An 18,917-nucleotide genomic window follows, 5' to 3' on the forward strand; every position below is an offset into this window, starting at 1 on the left:
TAGTAGTAGGAGTAGTAGTAGTAGTGCTAGAAGAAGAAGAAGAAGAAGAAGAAGAAGAAGAAGAAGAAGAAGAAGAAGAAGAAGAAGAAGAAGAAGAAGAAGAAGAAGAAGAAGAAGAAGAAGAAGAAGAAGAAGAAGAAGAATTTCATATTTGCTTGTGAAACTATGGCTATTTCTATGTAGCTCCAAATTTAGTGACTAAATTAGATTCCTAATTCGATTAGTCAAGATTAATTTCGGCAGAAAAATATTTCATTAACGAACTATACGTGAAACATTAAAAGTATCACAGACATTCCAACGTTCAGTTTCAAAGAAAAGGCGAAGATGAGATTCATAATTCGCTTAGCGAGTACGAATGGCCGTGCGATTAAATGCTTCCTTGAAAATTATTATCTATCTTCGCACCATCTTAGGGCAGTGAAGGACAGCATCGTATCAAGATACGCCCTCTGTGTAAAGTTAGGGCAGATAGAAACTATGCGAAAATATGCCAGATTTATGCTTTTGATTAGTAGACTTATACCGTGAGTAGGTTTGACACCCGCCACTGAACTCACGTATACGAAATCTTTAAAAGAAATAATTAAGCAAGTAACAAAGATTGGAAATAACGATTGTCTAAAAATGTCTTTACGTTCTGAGTTCAAATACCGCTGAGGCCAAATTTGCCTTTCATCCTTTCAGAGTCGATAAATTAAGTACCATTTGAGCACTGGGATCGATGGAATTGACTTATTCCGTACCCCAAAATTTGCTGTCCACATACCAAATTTTGAAATCACTATCATCATCATCATCATTATTATTATTGTTATTATTATTATTATTATTATTATTATTATTATTATTATATTATTATTATTATTATTATTATTATTATTATTATTTTTAGGTAGTGAGCTGACAGAATCTTTAGCGCGTTGGACGAAATGCTTAGCGGGATTATCATTATTATCAGGCGAGCTGGCAGAATCGTTAAAGCATTGAAGGAAATGCATAGCGGTATTTCGCCCGTCGCTACGTTCTGAGTTTAAATTCCACCGAGCATGACTTTGCCTTTCGGGGTAAATAAATTAAATACCAGTAAAACACAGGGGTCGATGTAATCGATAGTCCCCGCCCCCAAATTTCTGGCTTTGTACCTATAGTAGACAATATTATTATTATTATTATTATTATTATTATTATTATTACCTCTTTATCACAGGTTCTGTTGGAACTCCAGGAGTCTTGTGTGCGTAGCAGGCTTACTACCTGCTTTTACGGTACCATGCTATTCGTTCTTTTCAGCTATCTACTGAAAACTCTATTCAAATTTCCTTTATATTCCTCTTAAAGCTTTTTCATACTGTTCCCAAGGACCTAACAATAATTGGCACTATCTTCACTTTGTTTATTTTTCATAGCCGTGCTATTTCGTACTTAAGAGGGTTTTATCTATCTTTTCGCATTCCTTCGTGACTATTCGTGGGTCAAAGGGGTATGCAACATCAACTATATAGTATATATGGTGCACCACTAGGTCCGGTCTGTTATGTTCTAGCACCCGATCTCTTTGGATTGGGAAATCCTAGAGGATTTTGCTACTCCCTGACTCCGCCGCTCTCTGCTGTTTGTGTTTATATCACACCTTGTCTTTCTCTAGCCTCCACTTTTCGCATAATTTCCACTGTAGTACTTTCGCTAGCTGGTCGAGTTGCCACAACTTGTAGTGGTTTTGGGCATGTCTAGGGCATTTGTTCGTGATATTGGAAATGGTTTAATCCACTCTATTGCAGATGCAGCAGAGCGGAGACACTTGCTCATTCCTAAGGTTGACCTTCCAGATCGTGGCCAAACCTTGGTCTTGCGCTGCTAATATAGTGCTCTTGGTCTCCTTTTTTAGAATTCCTTTCATCAGCCAATCCCACCTATTTTTCCAGCAACTTCTGTTGTGGCTACATGGAATTGATTGTGTAGTCCCTTCTTGCATAATTCTTCTTTATATCCTTTTTGTATTTCTTCCTTTGTTTTCCCTTTCTTCTCTGCTCTCAATACTCTTTATAGCGGGATTGAAGTTGAATTGCCTTCATCATTCATGATTTGAAAACGAGTCACCTTGGAAGATTCCCATTTTAATATTAACTTCTTCAAGCAATACATTACTTGAGTACAATTTGGTTTTCCACTCTTTCATGCTATGCATCAGAAAATTTGTAATGTCAGCAACACCAAACATCTGCAGGTTTTCAACGATCCAAGAATGAGGCATCATATCATATGCCTTCTTAAAGTGAATCCAAGCCATAGACAAGTTTGTATGAAATGTTTACAATGCTTCACAACTGTTCTCTTCGTACAACCTTTTTCTTCCCTTGATAGTATTTCTTCCTGTGCCAGGAAAGGGTATGTCTTTGCCGCACGTATTCCTGTGAGTATCTTCCATATTATAGTTAAGCATGCTATGGGACGGTAGTTTCCCACAATATTCTCCTTCTATCTTTCATTATAAGTGCTATCTTTCGTTATAAGTGTTATATTTCCAGTCATCATCCAAGCCTGACTGCTCCTTTCTGGACACACTCATTCATTTGGGCTGGTAGTCTTTCATGCACCGCATGGCATCTCTTTAGCCAGAAGCTGTGAAACCCATCTGGTCCGGGGATGGGGAGGCTATCTAGTTAGGCACTTTACCCACTTGTTCTTTCACATCATCCATGCTTATGGCAATATTTCTTTGTTTCTTTCCTCTTTGTACTTTTGTCTTGCTAATTCCTATCCACATTGCATCTCATTTTTTGCACCACATTGTTTCCTCATAATCTGCTCCAGAACTCCTTGGCATGATTTGCTTCAGGAACAACATATTCCCCATTGTCTCCTAACGTTCAGAAGAATTGCTTCGGGTTATTTTTTAACAATCTGTTCTCGAACCAACCGATTATTTCTATTCACAAATCTTCTGATCTGGCTTTTTTGCCATGATCCTCTCATTTAACTGCACTATTACTGCATCAAACCCGTTCTTCCGTATTTTATATTTCTTTAATATATTCCGGTCAGTCTTTTTCCCATTCTCCAAGTTTTCTCTTAACTATTGCTCAGTCTTTCCTAGATCTTGCCTTGCCCGCATTATGTCCCTTTCAATGCGTCGATTTCCCTATGGCTCTTTTGCTCCACCATTTTTTTGTTCTCTTAAGTTGTAATTTCTCCCAACAAGCGCAATGGCTCGGAGAAGATACCTTGTTTGTGTTATGTCCTGCGTCTGGATGTATGGTATGACAGTATTTATCTTTTGTGTTACTTTATTTATCATACTCCTATCTACCCTTCTCATATACATGGAGCTTTTTTCTTCTGGAGCATTCATCAAGTCGGTGAATCGTATTTGACTTTCAAGCAATTCATTATCTAGTTGGTTCATTTCTCCTGCTCTCCATCCACCATAGTATCAAGGTTCACTGTATAGCGTTCCTGTTTCTCATTCTTAACAGCCTGATCACCATTTCCTTGTTCCTCCTGTCTTAATCTTCTCTCTGCTTTCAACTCCTACCTCTCTGTTTCAACTCCAACCATTCTTTGTAGCCCATTCGCAGGGTCCCTGAGATCCTCACTAATCCGAGATATTTCTACTCCAGTTAAGTAACTCCTAATCGCTTTCACTTGGTTCATTTATTTATATTCTGACATTGGACACATGTCCATTTCCACCCAAAATGTCAAGGTACGTCGGCCTACACCGCGACTTCTTTCCAACTTTGCACTTTTGTGACATTCAATACGTGTATCCTACTCTTCCTTAGTCCACTTGTGTCTGTTTTTGCGCTCACCGCGTCCGAGGCCCGATCACTACCCTTGATGTGGGCGGTTTCGGACGTGCCGGGCGGGAAACCTTCATCATGAGTCGTTCGTGGGGTTCCCACGAGATTTGGTATTGAGACCCCATCTCTCTCTCTCTTCCTCTCTATATTTGTATATACAGGTGCACGTGTATATACAACGCAGGCCTCCGTGAGTGGGAAAGGCAACTTGAACAAACTATGGATAGTCTTTCCACCTGACAGTTGTGTAGAGGCAATGCCTGTCCAAGCACTACTGCACACGTTGCAGTTGTTCCTTCGCAGATACGAAATTACGATATTAAGCATCTAAGTTTTACCACAACCGCCTGGTGCATCTACATAGAAATAGGAGTGGCTGGACACCTCACATCTCCTCTTCGTATCTACAGATTCAAGCAGAGCATTAGCAATTAGTCTCTGTTCATCAGTAAGTGTTGCAATGCCTGGGTGATCGATGTCTTCATGATGGTCAAGCTGCGGTACTCCAATAGGTCCAGGCAGCCCAATTGCTAAACAACTGATGCCATTCTTTATCAGAATTACATCAATTGAGTGTAGTGCCATGTTTTTTGCGTGCTCTGTATTAAAACTTTGGTGCAAGAAATCTTCAATCAGGGATTCCTTGTGAGCGGTCCACAGGTGAAGAACATTTGCAGGGTTCATATACGTGCACGGAGAAGCAAACATAACAACCAACTGTAAGGACATTAGACAGCCACCAATGGACATTCTAAACTGATTAACAACTAACAAGCAAACCTGTGGTATTGAGCAAAATATTCGGTGTAGCCCGTCTTTTTTACCAAGACAAAATATGTACACAGTAATACTACTAATCAGTTAAGATCAGAAACCATGAGAGCCGGTGCCTTATATTGAATCGGGGCATATATTATTTTATTATTGTTGTTATTGTTATCCTCTTCTCTCTTTCTCTCTCTATCTCTTGCCTTTCCTTTCTCTCTCTACCTTTCTCTAAAGCAATCTTTTGTAGAATTCGCGTCCGATCAAAAGTAAACAGATAGCGCGAGAAAGAAAGAAAAGGTGAGGGTGAGAGAAATTGGGTCGGCCAGGTTTAAATACACAAGTGAAAACGTCTGACACAACAACACCGGTAAGAATCCATCCGCAGTTGACGGTCCAGTGTCAAGGTACACAAGTATGTATGACTTAGAAATTCTAAGAAAGAGTGTGAACAACGAATTATGAAATATTTTCGTTTGACGAATTTTCATTCACCGGTGCTGTATGTTTGTTTTTATATAAAATACTCTGGCTGTCACGTCCATTTCACTGACTAAAGAAACAGAAAAATAACGGAGGAAGGATTCAGTTGTTAATGGAGGGCTGAAATCACTGGGAATTGATTAGTAGTTTGGAAGTGGACACTAACAGGCTTGCATTTTGTCACACATATTACTACGATGAAAAGAAGAAAATGGGGTGGGGTAAATTATGTTCCAGTCTCACATAAGACTGTAATACTAGTAATGTATTAAAATCCAATGATGAAAATGATGATGATGATGATGACGACGACGATGACGATGATAATGACTATGATGATGAAGATGATGATTATGATGATCATCATGATGTGGCATTTGCTTAGCTCCAGAGGAATATATAAACATGGAACTTTTGTTCATTTTACAAAAATGCTATATTCCTACAAACGTAAAAGCCAGCGAATTATAATGGCCCACTTAACAAGATAACAGCTCATAGAATAAATACTCATGCATAAGAGAATGATACACTTGAAATGTAATGATACTAACATGGATTAAACATTACATTATTAGAAGGCAGCCATGCTAAAGTGGATGTACTTTCAATGTTTCCAACTGAACAGACATTAGAATGCAATTATTCTATTCAAGTAATACGCATTTCATACAAAAATGACCTTATAACTACTATTTTGAAATGTTAACAAATTCTGCCTCTCTTTTCAAGCAAACTTATTGAAGAATTTGTTATCTGTTTGAGGCAGCCCTGTAGCAATATTATATTTCATAACTCTGTAACAATGTCAGCAACAAAACTGTATAGGAAGAGCTCGATAATGATGTATTTACGTAAATATCAAAATAGATGATATGACGTTAAAAAAGTAAAGGTGGTAGATGCAGACATGGAAATAAATGCGATGGAAACGTGGAGATAAACTTTGCTTTTATCTGTATCACCTCTAAGTTATTGTTTCAGTATCCTACAAGATTAGCAAATAAACAAGATATTTTAAGGTAATAACGTAATAAATTATTTGAAAATAAACAATGTAATTGTTTTAGAATGCTCGTGGGAGAAAGTTATGGTGAGTTTAACTGAATTTTGTAGAGAAATATAAGATTTTCTTCTCGTTATGCATAATTGAAACATTGAAGCTTGTAAATAAATATTCTGGTGGATTAGGTACAGATCAAGTAGAAGGTGTGCATTAGAGATAAAGTGAGATGATTAGGTGCGGCTCTTTGGCACGTTAACGAGTTGGCTCGGCGGATTAGGCATTCAACCTAGAGGCAAACACACATACATACGCACATATATGCACACATACGCACACATGCGCACACACACAAATGCATGCGGGAGCAGAAACATAAACATACAGTGAGAGCGAGAGAGAGAGAGAGAAAAAGTGGGGGAGAGAGTGTGAGAGAGAGATTACACAGATATTCACACCCAAAAACAAAGAGCGAGAAAGGGAGAAAGGGAGAGTGAACGCGAGAAGCTTTAAAAGGTCTAATCTCTCTCTATATAAAGCTGAAGTTGTCTATGTATGGCAGGTTTGGTAGCCTTCAAGTAACACTATCTCCTCTGAGTCCCTGCGGCGTAAGTTGACCAAAATTGAGATTATGATAGAAGAAGGGTTGCTCTTCCTTCCGTAGAAGAAAAAAATTCAAATCGGATCATGTTAACACCAAAAATTATTTACATCAAAAAGGTGCTTTTTTCTATGAAAATCCCTAGTTTTTACGATTTTTGACTGCTATGTCACCATTTTTCGGTGTATTTCAACGAGAAAAATGTTCGCTTAAAAAGAATAACAAGCTACATAATGCAAAATTTTTACTTTTCAAAAATTCCAATTCTAAAGGGTCGAAACAAATCCGAGCAACGCCGGGCGATACTGCTAGTATCAAATAAACCAGCGCCAAATCAGCAATTCCAAATACGCAGCACCGAAACGGCAAGACCAAAGTGTCTCATACTCTAAATAATGGTAGCATTACTATAAAAAAAATCCCTTCACTTCACTGTTATGCGGTTTGTATTTTGTTTTTTGTTTCTTTTCTTGAAACTTATTGAAAAAGAAATTGTATAAAATGCTGGACAATTAGAGACATTTAGCTTCAGATCTAATTGATAATAAGCCATTAAAATACTAACATTTTAAAATAGAATGTGGTGTCCTAGGAAGGTAACAGCTGTAATGACACAAATGATGCCACAGCCAAATAATTGGAAATAGTAAAAGACTAAAAGCTTTTTCTCAGGCTTTGGAAAATTAGGAATAGGATATTAGAACATTCCATTAGTTCTTTTGTCAAACATGAACCTGGTTGAAATTGAAACCATGATATAGCTGAGCACCGAATCAATCATCGCTGGCTAATACCCAACCTGACTAGTTCATAATAAAAGATTATGAGTTGTAGAAATTTGTGGGCCTTGGCTATAAAGCATAACACTGTTGATGTGGTCTACCCGAGCGATCGCTTCCTCGGTTAATTTGTACAAATTCACCAGCAGATTTCAGTAATAAAGAACTAATTCACAACTAATTAATAAATATTCCTCTAACTTCCGATTGAAATAGTTACTTTCATATTGTTTTTGTAAATATCTGATTGGGTTACTTAGGGTGTTGCTCTGTTCCCATAAAAGTTAAACGCGTTCTAATTATTTCAAATTTGGGCACAAAGTCAAATAATTCTTTCTATCTTTTGGAAAAAGAAAATAAATTTAGAAAGAAGGAGGAAATCGATAACAGTAACTCCATTCGCAACTGGTATATTTTATTAATCACTGAAAGATGAACGGTAAAGTAAACCACGGTAGCATTTTGAAGTCAAAACGGAAAACCGTGTCAAATGCCACCAAGCATTTTATTTTGTTCTGCATACCAGCGATTCTAACAGCTCACCACGTTGATGACGTCATAATAAAATTGAAAATATCAATTAACTCTTTCTCATTTTGCCATAAGATCCACAGTTTTGACAGTAGGGTCAAGTCGGTTACATCGGTGCCAGTATTTGACTGGCATATTTCATCTATCAACCCTAAAAGCAATGGCGATCCAATAAATGATAAATGATTATTACTGAGGAGACAAGACCTTCTCGTCTAACTACTTGTGTATTTTCTGGTGCATTTTCTGCTTATTGTAATCCTACCTATAACAATTTTCGAGATCTTTCTACTTGCCCATAACTTATAATTAAATCCCGCAAGACAAGTTTCATATCATTTTGTGGACGATCATGCTCTATATGATCTAATCTTTTAATTCAATTATATTGTCAGTGGCTATTACTATCAGAATATTTCTTTTAATGATGCACACACATACACGCACACATACACACACACACACACACACACACACACACACCACACACACACACACACAAAACACGCATGTATGTATGTGTGTATGTATGTGTGTATGTATGTATGTATGTATGTATGTATGTATGATGGTGCTATGAAGTTAGTCATTGCCTGAACCAATTGTGGCCAAAGCATATCAAAGTATCTAATTATCTAAGAACTGTGTGTGTGTTTGCGTGTTTTTATGTCTGTAGGTGTATGTTTGTGCGTATCTGTGCATAGGATCGTAGGATCGCGGTTTCGATTCCCTGGCCGGGCCGGGCGTTGTGACTGTTTATTGAGCGAAAACACCTAAAAGCTCCACGAGGCTCCGGCAGGGGATTCTGGCGATGCCTGCTGTATCCTTTCGGCACAAATTTCTCCCACTCTTTCTTCTGTAGGCCTGCTCGCTTAGCCAGCGGGGTGGTGTCATTTGAAGGCTAAAACAATACGAAGCGCATTGTGACCAGCGATGTGTAACAACATCTGATAGCCTGGTCGGTCACGGTGATCACGGTGATATCTATCTACCTATATATGTGTATATATATATATATATATGTATAGACATAAATATATATATACACACACACACACACACACACATATATATATATATATATATATATATATAAAATGTTCAAACTCCCCACAACTGATTTGATTTGAAAAGCCCACTAGAATGGGAGAAAGCGCTAATCCGAATGATATGATATGATATATATGTAAAAAATGTAATATATAAATAAATATCTACAAATATGAACCATCTGATCTGATTACCTCATTTTTTCTAATATATATATATATATATATATATACACACACACACATATATATATATATATATATATATATATATATATATATATATATATATATATATATATATATATATATAGTTAATCCAAACATGAAAGCACAAAAAAACACAACAACGCGAGGACGTGGAACAAATATAGTATTATTGGACGCCCAGGAAAGAAGGAAAGAAGGAGAGTTTAACGTTTCGAGCGGAGCTCTTCGTCGGAAACATAGGAGAAGGAAAGATCCAGAGAAGGGAAGACAGATGAAAAAATCGCCTACGGTACACACGCGGTCACATTTATATATATATAGAGAGAGATACATACATACACACACCGACACACACACATACATATATGTGATACTGTGTAGCAGGCCGCTGGCATTTATAGAGTGTTAAACTTTTTCCGTATGCAAATTAGGTAATCCTTTATAGAGTAACTGCTGCATTTGTTGAGTATATAAGCAGTTTGGCAGATGTTTTCTCTGAACATTGTCAAAATGTTGTGGACTCCTCTGATGAGAATCGATTAAAGTTATTCGTCATTTTCTTCAGTCTGCGGAGAAATGGCTAACATCTGCCTTGTTTATAATTATACCTTATGTTATACGTATGTATATAAATATATATTTTCAAAATGTAGCCACATGTTAATGGTTGGCGATTTCTTTTCCTCCCGCTTCCTTTTCTTTTGGACTTTTCTCTGTCCCCTATTTCTGAAGAGCTTTCCCCGAAACGTAAAACCACCTTTCTTTACTTCCCTGAACGTTTGCTAATACAATGCGTGTGCCACGTACTTGCGTTGTTGCTTTTTTTTCTTCTTATGTTTGCTCTTCGTTCGTTTTGGATTTACTATATATATATATGTATGTATGTATGTATGTATGTATGTATGTATGTATGTATGTATGTATGTATATATGTATGTATATATGTATGTATATATGTATATATATATATATATATATATATATATATATATATATATATATATATATATATATATATATATATATCAAGAAAGAGGTGACACCTGAAAATAGGTTATGCAACGAGCCTCATTAGCTTACAGCTGTTTCTGCTATAGGATGTGGTGGGCTGGTAGTGGACATGCTGTGGAACATCCTATAGCTTCATCAGAGGTTTAAATATGAAGTGCAATTTCTTCGAGAAATTACATTTTTCAGAACATTCAGGCGTTAAGACAGATGTAAATTATCCAAATAAAGTGAACTTCCAATTCAAGGCTCTTATGAAGCTATACGATGTTTCATAGGGACTCAACTAAAAGCTTTCAGCTAATCAAGTACATTACATAACCCTAATTATATTCCCGTATCACCGTTTTGTTCCGATTGTCTCTCTATACTCATCTAACATTGAGTTGTGGATCATATGTATCCTGTGTTCTACAGCAGGTTATTAGTCTCGTTATATCTAAGCTAAATATATGTGTGTGTGTATGTGTATGTATATACACACACACACACACATATATATGTGTGTGTGTGTGGAAGCGCGTGGCTTAGTGGTTACAGTGTCAGCATCATGATCGTAAGATTGTGGTTTCGATTCCTGGACCGGGCGACGCGTTGTGTTCTTGAGCAAAACACTTTATTTCACGTTGCCCCAGCCCATTCAGGTGGCAAAAATGAGTAACGCTGCGATGGACAGGCGTCCAGTCCGCTGGGGAACACATACATACGCCATTGAAGCCGGGAAACCGGGCCCATGAGCCTCTAGGCTTTAAAAGAGCGCATTTATTATTATTATTATTATTATTATTATTATTATTATTATTATTATTATTATTATTATTATTATATATGTATATACATATATGCATATATACATATACATATGCTCATATATTTATACATACACACACATGTATATATATATATTTATATATATATGTGTATATCAATGTATAAATATATATATAGAAATATATATATATATATATATATATATATATATATACGTGTGTATATGTGTGTTTCTGTCTGTCTGTATGTGTCTGTGTATGTATGCATGTATACACACACATGCATATACAGTCAGGCCTTGAAGGCTTGCAGGACGATTCTTCGATGTCACTGTCTTATAAAAGTATAATAAAGGTGTACTTTCCAAATGGCATTCACTAATCCTTCAGTTTCATGTAAAATTGCTTTTATTACAGCTCGAAATAAAAAAAAATTAATACACAGGCATACGCTGACACACGCACACACATATATATGCATGTATGTCTAACAGTGTGTTTGCACGTGTGTGTGTGTGTGTATGTGTCTTTGTATTTCACTATAGTTACCGAATTCTGAAGGGAAATTAATTAGATCTGTTGAAATATCCAAAAGGTATATTATATTTATATGTTTTTTTAAATCTTAATATTAGACGAAATTTTGCCTGGAGATAATACATCACTTTTAATAAAGAAGGGGAGGAAAAGAGAATTTTGATTAATTTTAGATTGATGAAATCGTCTTCGTTATCCTGTCATTAATAATTAACCAAATCACTTACGACTTACACAGAAACAGAATCGGATCCATATCTCCCGTCTCATTAAACTATAAAGTGTCTTGTAATGAAATTCACTTCTGATGAGATGATAGGGTATTATATGAAATTACGGAACCGGTTTAAATTGGTTCATATAGAGACAGAGATGCATACCAGCATCGTATATCACGTATATATATATATGCTCATCCTGAATATATGTATGTACATATGTGTGTTTACTTGTGTGTACGTGTATATACACATATATACATACATATATATACATATATATATATTTATACATAGATATATATACATATATATATATATATATTATATATATATATATATATATATATATAATATATATATATATATTATATATATATAGATAAGAAAGTTTGTTTGGTAAAGCACGTGGGTGAATATATAAGAAAATAGTAAAGTGTGAAAAAACGACAGAAGGCTTAAATGTTAAAAAATATATATATTTGTGTCAAAATGTCTGGAGAATATTGGAAAAATTTTTTTCCTTTCCTTAAAATTTTAAAATTATGTCATTTTAAGGAAAGGAAAAAATTTTTTCCAATATTCTCCAGACATTTTGACACAAATATATATATTTTTTAACATTTAAGCCTTCTGTCGTTTTTTCACACTTTACTATTTTCTTATATATATATATATATATATATATATATATATATATACATATATATATATATATAAAATGGCGGTGCCCCAGCATGGCCACAGCTCATTAGCTGAAACTGGAAAATCAAATCAAAAAATCAAATATATATATATATATATATATATATATATATATATATATATATATATATATGTATGTATATATATATGTATGAACACATTTATGTATATATATATGCACACACATAAATGTGTTCATACGTATGCATATATATATATATACATACAATTATATATAGATGTATGCGTATGTATGTATGTATGTATGTATGTATGTATGTACGTATGTATATTTGTTTGTCTGTATGTATATAAGTCTAAGTCTTTTCGTTTGTTGATTTAAGTTTGTATCTTATACGTGAACTGTTTACAGTGAGCTGTGTCGTAATGTTTAAAGTAACTCTTTCTAAATAAGTATTGACTTTTGGACAGCAATTTATCTCTACCCTTCTCCAAGCCAATATATTTCAGTGAGACAGTGTAAATGTGGTGATATGATATATGTTCGCTTTCTCAGAGCATCAGTAACGTTACTGAAGAAAATGAAATGAGATTATCTCTTATATAATGGTCGTTGTTACAGTGGAAACGGTATTTGTGGTCTCGACGCACTACCAGCTTGCTTCATTCTCTAAAACTGCATTCGGAATATTGACTGATTCCTGAATAATACCGTAATGTCCAGTAAGCTATTATGCGTTTTTATTCGTTTATTTGTATAATACTGCAAACAGATTTTCCTATGCTATAAACTATTTGAAAACAACAATATCGAAAAAGTAAAAAAAGGAAAATAAGTCGATGATATATACACACACACAAATAAAAAATGTAAACATAAGTGCAGCCATGACTGTGTGGTTTAGAATCTCGTTTTCCAACCACACGGTTTCGTGTAGAGTTCCGCTTCGCAGTACCTTGAGCAAGTGTCTTTTACTATAGACCTTTCCAACCAATAATTTGTGAGTGAATTTGGAATACGAAAATTGTATTCCCGTCGTATATATAATTGTATGTGTGTGTTTGTGTAAGTGTGTGTGTGTGTGTGTGTGTGTATGTGTGTGTGTGTGTATGTGTCTGTGTGTGTGTTTATACATGCACATTTAGACAAATAGGAAGGAATGGCTCTTCTGATCACTTTATAAACGATTTACAAGTACCTAATAATTTATAAACATTTGATTATTAAAGTGGAAGACTTAGCAGAAAAGTCATTCCTGTTTATTTTTTTCAAATATACAATACTGTACCAAGGGCATTCAGTTTCTAATTCTACTATACATGTGTGTGTGTGTGTGTGTGTGTGTTTGTCCCCACCGTCTTTTGGCGACCGTTATTTGTTATGTCCACGTAGCTAATGAGTTCGGCAAAGCACGCCCATTAAATGTTAAATAGGTATGATTTTTTTTCTCCTTGATCCATGCTATTACAGTTTCACAAACACATACGTAATCACGTATTCATATAATGGTTAAAATTTTGCTACAAGGGCAGTCCTTTTGTGGGAGGAGATGAGTCGATTACATCGACCCCAGTGTTACTTATTTTATCAACCTCCAAATGTATGAAAGGCAAAGTCGACCTCGGCGGAATTTCTACTTAGATCGGAGCGACGGGCGAAATACCTATTTCTTTACTACCCACAAGAGGCTAAATACAGAGAGGACAAACAAGGACAGACAAACGGATTAAGTCGATTATATCGAGCCCAGTGAGTAACTGGTACTTATTTAATCGACCCCGAAAGGATGAAAGGCAAAGTCGACCTCGGCGGAATTTGAACTCAGAACGTAGTGGCAGACGAAATACCGCTAAGCATTTCGCCCGGTGTGCTAACGATTCTGCCAGCTCGCCGCCTTAAGTCACATATTCATATAATACTATATTCTCTCTGCAACATATTCAAAATACTCTGTAAATTTGTAAACATTTTCTCGGAAACGAAGTATTTGTTCGCTCCACATAATTCTCCAATGAGGAAAGTAATTGTGTCTTTATTGGGAGAAGTTATGTGGGAATTATGAATGTCAGAGAAAGCATAATTCTATAGCTAGCTCTTGCGTGTCTGTGTTGTTGAGAAGCTTGCTTCCCAATCATGTGGTCCTGGATCAGAAGCCTGCACAATGAGACTTAATCTCGGGTCATGGACAGGTGTCTCCTACTATTACCACGAATCAACTAGAACATCGTTAGGGGTGAAAAGAACCAAGAAGGCATTAAAGAAAAGTGGTCGATAATGGGGTAACCAAAAGAGAGTGATAGATGTAAAACCAACAAAATTATGGGCCAATTATATTAAGTTTTATTTGTAAAATACAGGTATTTTGAACTTGCTTCGGAAAGTAGTCTATGTTGATAGTAGTGATTTTGGGGGAGGAATCTACCGAAGGGGTCAAAGGGGCGGCAGCCCGAAAAAAGTTTGAGAACTACTGAAGTAAACCCTTCAATACGCTACCTCTGCATGGGGCAGTCAAGTGATTGAAAGAAGGGGAACGTATTTAAAAAATACATCAATACAATTGATAATATTAAACGTTTTGCCGTACCCTACATGATCTAGTTATGCAGCGAGTCCTCCTTTTAGTGGTATAATTGTATACTTTCTTTATAATAATTCTTAGGAAATAATCTAAAATGTAGTTATGGATTTTTCATATTATAAATGGGTTATAATATTAGAATGAAATCCATTTTATTCAAACAGTTCTTCCTATTATATATGACGATATAAAGATCCTTGCGGAATGTCATGATCCCACTAGATAGTTTTACTTTTCAACCTATGTAGGCAACAAAACGAACTAAAATATCATTGCAAACTGAAAGAGTTGCTACTTTTGACAAATTAGATGTCTACCCAAGTGTAAGTAAGCAATATACTGTAAGCTTATTTTACGTAATGTAACAGACTTTGAAAATATATTTTATATATAAATGGTGGTACGATTCTATGCTGCTTAAATTTAATAATTCCGAAATAATTAAAACATCAACTTCTCCTGAAATATCCCTTAATTGGGATATTATAATGCATGAAAGCTTTATACAAGACGTATATTAGCAGATGTGCTAATATTTTAGCATTTATACCAGGCATTGATCACCTTTTCTGAAAAGCAGGTTGCATGAGACACGGCTCATCATCACAGGAGTCACACTACTAAAAGATTTCCCGGTAATTCTTCGTAGGCGTATAATTCCGCAAGTAGTGCCGGTCGCCTTTGGCCCATGAGTAATTCAGATACTCCAGCATTCTATCAGACTTCTGAAACATGAAAACTATTTAAACAAGAAATTAAAATCAGAAAAATATTAGGACTCTCAAAGAAAGGTACATTTCTAGTTCTTCATGCTGAAATGTTTCTAAATTGTTTGACCTTATACTTTGGTTAGTAAATTAATATCTGAATGTAATGAAAGTTTTCTAGCGAACTAACTTAGCTATTCTTACTTTAGCTGAAATCCATTAAGAGGGAAGAAGCATTAAATAATAAATCATTTAGACTCATTGTATATATTGTATCACCTTAAATGTCAAACTAGTTTCATTTAAGTGTCTGTCTGATTTTATAACCCTCGGATAACATTCAGTCTTAGATTGAATAGGAGTAACTTGGCAAAGTGAATTCTCTTCTCTTTTGTAAATAATTTTCAGCAAATACGACACATATCCTCTTGTAGTATTGATTTTGTTCGAAATTGTCGAATTAAAAATACAATTTTGCAGTCAATAAACTCTCATGTAATAATCCCTTACAAGAGCTCGAGTATTCTTATAGTATGAATTGGTCAACTTATTGATCAATAAAGAACCAGAGAGAATTAGTTTTCAATTATATACGTAAACTCGGAATAGCTGCTGTTTCTTTAAGGATAATTTCTGAGAACAATTTATTTTAATCTGCATAATGTTCGAATATATTCAATGAATGTTCTTTCAAATTGTATTGCAAAGACATTCTATTATGTTTTGCACAAATATTCCGGAATATATACGATATGTAATCGCTGGTGGTAAGCCTTGTCTTCCATGAATGATTAAACTTATCGCATTTTATACACTACGATAGCTTGCAGGTATAAAACTTCTGAGGTGAATTCTTATTCACTGTAGCTATTAAATTCGTCAAAGAAATATATGAACTATTTGTTACATACATTCCAACTATTTAGTGATTTCATTTGTACTCAATTCACACAGTGATAAATACGTGTGCAATCTAAATAACCCATATTTCTTGGGTTTAAAGCATTTTAGTTCAAGATTACATTGGTTTTCTGAAGAAGACCACTAAAGAAATGATTAGATGTAAATCTAAAATCAATATCTATGTCATTTTGACATTTATATATTGTAAACCATAGCAAAATTATTTCTGCTTGCAGGCCATTGGCCACATAAACACATTTCAATTAGCTCTTATTCTTCATTCGCACAACAGAAAAAAAAAATCTGACCATATTCAACTGTAGTTGTGTCTGTGTGTCGGCATATAGATTCCCTTTAGGAGCCTTTATTGATTTTAGTATGTTATATTTCCTACACTTTGTAAAATGCAAAAGCTTTCAATGAAAATCTTTAAAAGAAATCCATTGCTTACATTCGGTAAGTCGGTATTTTCAAATCTAGCTCTTGTAAAAAGATAATCAAGTAATAAGCAGGCATGTCTGTGTGGTAAGAATTTTACTTCCCTACTTCATGTTTTCGGGTTCAGTCCTACTGTGTGATATCCCGGGCCAACCAAAGCCTTGTGAGTTGGATTAGTAGACAGAAACTTAAAGAGGCCTGTCGTATATACACATATATATGTATATGCATCTGTCTTTGTGCTTAAGACTGGCCGCGACCGCTTGAAAACTGGCTTCAGTGTGTTTATATCCTCGTAACATGAGACTGATAGAATAAGTATCAGACTTACAAAACGTTCTAAGCTTGATTTACTTGATTAAAACCTTCAAGTGTGTGCTCCAGCATGGCCACATTCAAATTCCTGAAGATAAATGATAAGCTTTAATTAAGTATGTTATCAATCCTAAGAGTGTAAGCTGAGTTTGTCCAGCTAAATATTTCCTAACGGATCTATTTTTCGTAGGTCTTGTGACGATTCTATATCAGGTGTCCTTTCATCAAAAGATGCATCAAATCGAATAATTATTATTACTGGGATTTATCAGAGTTATTACGATATTATGATGCTCCAGCATGGTCTCAGTAACTCGCCGAAACATGTAAGAAGTGAAGATATATATATATATATATGTTTTCTCTTTTACTTGTTTCAATTATTAGACTGCAGTCATGCTGGACATCATGTGGAAGGATCTTAGTCGAGAAAATCGATCCCACTACACGTTTTTAAAGTATGGTATTATTCTGTGGGGCTCCTAATGACGAACTGTTAATTTACAGGAGCAAAAAGAAGCCAAGACCGGTTGGAAACGATGTGCAGAGAGAAACACCAACACACACACACGCACGCACACACACACACACACACACACACGCACACACACACACACATACACACACACACATGCAAATAACTTACTGTTAATGAAAATCAGGGTGCATTGCGTTACGTTGCCCAGTAAATGAAAAAATGTATAGTAACTGCACAAAAGAAAAAAACGTATATTAAGTGTACAAACGGACGGAAAAAAAACAGAAGGTTCTTAATTCTGCATCAGTTATCAACCAGATGGAATTACTCAGTTTCACACCATTAATGGTGAGACTGAGATGATTCCCATACTGGCGGTGCCCACGAAAGTTGCGGAGAATATTGAGCCGAGAACAAACGATATATGGAATACAGGCGATACAGAAATAGGCATACGAAAGTGAATCAATGTAGTTAAGAGGATGGACGAAGGATAAAGATGAAATAAATAAGAAACGACCAAAATACAGCTTTAGAGCCAAAAGAACAATTCTAAAATTTATTCTTTCTTCTTTTTCCCTTAGAGGGCAATCCTAAAGGATTAGGAAGGCAACAAATAGACGACCAGTGCAAAAAAGGAAGAAAAAGAAAAGCTGGCCACGGGTCACATGTCACCAGCAGCCAGAGGAGAAAGAGGATATATGTGATGGAGAGAGAGAGAGGGGGGAGAGAGAGGAGAGAGAATAAAAGAAAAAAAGAAGAAAGAAGAAAGTATAGATTTACATTTATTCACTTTCGCATGTCTACTTCTATATCACTTTTATTTGATGAATTTTTTGTTCTCGGTCCAATATTCTCCGCAACTTTCGCGGGGTACTGCCAGCATGAGAAGCATTTCAATCTTATCATTAATGGTGCACTCAATATACATTTTTCTGTTCGTCTGTGCATTTATTATACGTTTTTTCGTTTGTGCATTTACTACACACACACACACACACACACACACACACATACACAAACACGCACACACACATACATATATATATAGACAGACAGTCAGACAGGGAGAGA

General features: G+C 35.4%; 1 protein-coding gene and 1 long non-coding RNA gene across 2 annotated transcripts in view; one reads left to right on the forward strand and one right to left on the reverse strand.

Annotated features, from left to right (window-relative positions):
- Nucleotides 1–18,917, forward strand: part of LOC118763348 — a 157,608-nt gene that overhangs the window by 24,709 nt on the left and 113,982 nt on the right. The gene's annotated exons all lie outside the window — the stretch shown is intronic.
- LOC118763349 lies at nt 3,210–17,549 on the reverse strand. The gene is made up of 3 exons (XR_004999103.1): nt 17,539–17,549; nt 14,391–14,395; nt 3,210–3,329 (listed from the first exon to the last, which is right to left on the reverse strand). It is a non-coding gene; the product is annotated as an uncharacterized LOC118763349 (long non-coding RNA).

This window comes from Octopus sinensis, linkage group LG5 (assembly GCF_006345805.1).
Source record: "Octopus sinensis linkage group LG5, ASM634580v1, whole genome shotgun sequence".
Taxonomy (NCBI): domain Eukaryota; kingdom Metazoa; phylum Mollusca; class Cephalopoda; order Octopoda; family Octopodidae; genus Octopus; species Octopus sinensis.